The following is a 5,000-nucleotide window of genomic DNA, read 5'->3' on the forward strand; positions in this document are numbered from 1 at the left end:
TTAATTAAAAAAGTATCCTTTCATCTCACATTCATTTAAAACCGTCTAATTCGTCGTGCTTCGTAGACAAAGGGGAAACCCGAAACGTCGTCATCATCCGTCTTCGTAAATTAAAGTGAAGTTTCTACTCCGGTTTAGTATTGTTTTGTATGGGTTTTTTTTTTTGGTTTGTTTGTTTTTTGTTTTGTTTTTTGGAATTTTCATTCGATATTTAAGCAGCAACATTTTATTTCTCCAACATTCTTGAAAGTGTTCACATCTCAGATGGTCTCAGAGATGATGGGTAGCATGAAGTATCTGTATGACTGTATGTATCACAGAATGGTCTATTTGTATTGGAATATCACTGTGAGGTTTCCACGATAGGTGCTATAGTTTATTATTATTATTATTATTATTATTATTATTATTATTATTATTATTATTATTATTATTATTATTATTATTATTATTATTATTATTATTATTATTATTATTATTATTATTATTATTATTATTATTATTATTATTATTATTATTATTATTATTATTATCATCATCATCATCATTATATTATTATTATTATTATTATTATTATTATTATTATTATTATTATTATTATTATATTATTATTATTATTATTATTATTATATTATATTATTATTATTATTATTATTATTATTATTATTATTATATTATTATTATTATTATTATTATTATATTATTATTATTATTATTTATTATTATTATTATTATTATTATTATATTATTATTATTTTATTATTATTATTATTATTATTATTATTATTATTATTATTATTATTATTATTATATTATTATTATTATTATTATATATTATTATTATTATTATTATTATTATTATTATATTATTATTATATTATTATTATTATTATTATTATTATTATTATTATTATTATTATTATTATTATTATTATTTATTATTATTATTTATTATTATTATTATTATTATTATTATTATTATTATTTATTATATTATTATATTATTTTATTATTATTATTATTATATTATTATTATTATTTATTATTTATTATTATTATTATATTATTATTATTATTTATTATTATTATTATTATTATTATTATTATTATTATTATTATTATTATTATATTATTATTATCATTATTATTATTATTATTATTATTTATTATTATTATTATTATTATTATTATTATTATTATTATTATTATATTATTATTATATATTATTATTATTATTATTATTATTATATTATTATTATTTATTATTATTTATTATTATTATTATTATTATTATTATTATTATATTATATTATTATTATTATTATTTTATTATTATTATTATCATTATTATTATTATTATTATTATTATTATTATTATTATTATTATCATTATTATTATTGTTATTATTATTATTATTATTATCATTATTATCATTATTACTATTATTGGTTGTTAGTTGTTTTTTTCTATCAGCTTAATATCAATTTGACCATTATCTTTCCGCTCTTCGCGGCGTTGGGACTTTGATCACGTGCGTTACCTGGGTGGGGTACCCGACTTCCCATAGTGGGCAGGGAGGTACTCACTGTGTCTTTTATCCCCCTGTATCTGGGTGGGGTACCCGACTTCCCATAGTGGGCAGGGAGGTACTCACTGTGTCTTCTATCCCTCTGTATCTGTTTTCCAACATGCTTTCTGTCTTTGTCTTGGAATGAGATTATTTGGTTTTGTCCTGGGCCTGGTCGGATACCCTGACTAAGAGGGAGACAGTCAAATGTATAGTTAGTTTTGGGAGATATTTTTTTTCCATTGTAAATCATCTCTCTGTTATGCACTGTTTTATGTTTTCTCTATATGATATATGATTTGTAAACATATGAGTGTATTCCTCTTAGTCGAGACCTGTGCTTGTGTCTGGACGAGACTTTTCGGTAATCTCAAACTAAGTACTTTGATAGTGTGCTCTTGGAATCTACATCAATTCCCTATTTGAACCAATTCCCCTTTGTCTTACCTTTTCTTGTGTGCTTTAATTGTAATTCTAGAACTTTTTACTATCCCATTTTCTTCCTATTTACTGGCGCTGATATGACCTCAATGTGTTGCAAGCGCCGTAAAACCCTTAAAACAACCAAAACGAGGCTCACGGTACATAACTCATACGAATATTGTTTACCAACTGCAAATAACCTGAAGTGATTTGTTGTTTTGTTTGGCGAGCACCAAATGTTAAAAGTCGCCATGATAATCCAGCCATTGGGTGAACGCACCCAGCTCGTTTGCAACACGATAGAAACGCTCAGACGCACATGGCCAAATTATCCTTTTCTCATTTTGGCTAGAAAAAAATATATTGAGCTTTAATATAGCCCAATATCCCTTTAACGCGCTTAAATCGCTTTACTAAGGGTCTATGATCAATAGTAAAAGGCAACATGTGGAAAGAGTCGTGACGCCTGTTGCGCGATAATACATTTTTTTTCTGACAGAGACAACGCTGCTAACGGCCAGCTACTCATTTTACACCCGAGTACGATGAGAGAATGTGAGTAAAGAGTCTTTTCCAGGATCTCAACAAGCGAGTGTTATACCGCAAGACCACATCGTCATCCATGGTTGTTGTACTCTGTAGCACGTTGCCGGTCAGCTGTCTCCACGAATCACGGTCCTCTGTGTTGCTTTTTAAAATCACTTTTGACCATTCTTAGGTTATTTAAATATTTCCAATAAGTCCATAGATTAAAAAAAATAACCGTCCTCCTTCTACTTTTACGAAATAATAGGTAGATTGAGTGACCCTTAGAAGATGTCTCAGGCGGAGGGAAAGGGGGTGGGGGGGGTGGGGAGGGTGATGGGATGGTGGGGGATGGTAGAACACTCGCTTCACACGCAAGGAGACTGAGTTCAATCCCAAGTAAAGTGGAGATGCTTTTTCTAACAAAACGATGGATGATGATGATGATGATGATATTTTGACTTTTTTCCAGTTTTCATTTTTAACATTTATTTATTTTTGTGTTTTGGCAGCCATTTCGTGGTCGACGATAGAATCTCTTGATCGACTTTACGTTGTTTTTATTCCTTCGTTAATTCGTCGCCGGATAATAGGATTAGCGTAATCTATGTGGGATAACATTGAATGGGTTAATCCACGTTAATCTCTTTGTCATAACTCTGTAAGGCCCAACCAGGTAGAAATCAAGGTGCTGGTTGGTGTGTTGGAATTGGATGGAGTATTCTAACGTGGAATAAATGATGTGTTGTTGTTCTAAGGTGCAGTGCTAGACAATAGAGCGGATTATTTCTTTACACTTTTGTTCATTTTTCTTATCATCATTATCAACCTTCAACCATCATCAACATCATCATCATCATCATCATCATCATCATCATCATCATCATCATCATCATCATCATCATCATCATCATCATCATCATCATCATCATCATCATCATCATCATCATCATCATCATCATCATCATCATCATCTTTACGAACTAATTATCAACACGATTATCATTATCATCGTAGTCATCATCATCACTTCCTTCTCCTCCCTCCTCCTCCTCCTCCTCCTCCTCCTCCTTCTCCTCCTCCTCCTTTTCCTCTTCCTCTTCTCCTTCTCCACCTTCTTCTTCATATTATAATCATATTATTATTATTATTATTATTATTATTATTATTATTATTATTATTATTATTATTATTATTATTATTATTATTATTATATTACTATTATTATTGTCGTCACCATCATCATCATCATCATCATCATCATCTCGGGCTCATAAGATCTTATCTATCAGTGTTTTCTACAAAGAAAATCACTTCCGCATTTATACATTTTCCTCTAGATTGTTTTAATTCTCTTTTGGTACGCTGGGCCTTCCAGCGATACAAATTTCTAAATGACATCGCATTGAAAACGTTGCAGCCGTAATGCCACTAGAACTAACTGTACGAACCAGACAATCTCTCATGAATGTTCATTGGTCGCCTGGTGTGGCACGTATTAATTATAAAATAGCATGCATTTGCCAATTATCTGGTTGGGGTTCCTGACCTCCCATGGTGGGCAGGGAGGTACATACTGCGTCTTCTATCCCCTATATCTAGATGGTGTTCCTGACCTCCCATGGTGGGCAGGGAGGTACATACTGCGTCTTCTATCCCCTATATCTGTTTTCCAACATGCTTTCTGTCTTTGTCTTGGAATGAGATTACTTGGTTTTGTCCTGGCCCTGACCGGAGTCCTGGCTGGGAGGGAAACAGTCAATTTAATAGTTATTGTTTTGGGAGATGATATTCTTTTCCTTGTAAATCATCTCTCTGTTATGTATTGTTATATTTGTTATTTTAAATGTATAATGTAAGCATTTGAGTGTATTCCTCTTTGTTGGATTTTGTGCTTGTGTCCGTAAGAGACTTATAGGTGATCTCAAACTAAGTACATTGGTGGTATGCTCTTGGAATCTACACCTGATCCCTATTTGTTCCCAGTTCCCCCATGTCTTACTTTCTCTTGGCTGCTTTAATTGTATTTCTAGAACTTTTTACTATCCCATGTTTCTCCTTTTTACTGGCTGTGATATAACCTAAATGTGTTGCAAGCGCCGTAAAACCCTTAAAAACAAAACAAAAACAAATCCCACCAAATTATCTCTCAAGAAAACAACGAAGTGCCATCCTACTTCAAGATCATCTTAACTCTTATTCACCAGGACGCAATTTACGATCGTCTAAGTCAAAGTCTTTTGGAAAACCCACTGGGAGGCTAAAAACACATTTGGTGAAAGATGGTTTCAATTTGCAGGGCCTCAAATCTGGAACAGCCAGCTCGAGGACATTCAATTTTTAGACTCAAAATATTCTTTTAAAAATACTTAAAAACGCGTCTACCTTTTTAACAAATATAAGATTTGATCATTAGAAATCAAGAAATGTTATAACATTGTGTCATACGTTTAGTTAGATAACAGGGACAGGAATAGATACATT

At 30.4% G+C, this 5,000-nt stretch overlaps 1 protein-coding gene across 4 annotated transcripts in view; it reads left to right on the forward strand.

The window, feature by feature from the left end:
- The window catches only part of LOC144959678 (uncharacterized), a 45,412-nt gene that overhangs the window by 21,815 nt on the left and 18,597 nt on the right, over nucleotides 1-5,000 (forward strand). The window contains exon 1 of one of the 4 annotated variants that reach the window (XM_078892355.1): nucleotides 3,193-3,274. The exons of the other annotated variants lie outside the window; for them this stretch is intronic. The gene's annotated coding sequence lies outside the window, so the exon portion shown is untranslated. Of the gene's footprint in view, nucleotides 1-3,192; nucleotides 3,275-5,000 lie in introns of those variants that run through there. 4 annotated transcript variants of the gene reach the window in all.

The sequence above is a fragment of the Berghia stephanieae genome, chromosome 14 (assembly GCF_034508935.2).
Source record: "Berghia stephanieae isolate SIO BIC M18660-M18661 chromosome 14, UCSD_Bste_1.3, whole genome shotgun sequence".
Taxonomy (NCBI): domain Eukaryota; kingdom Metazoa; phylum Mollusca; class Gastropoda; order Nudibranchia; family Aeolidiidae; genus Berghia; species Berghia stephanieae.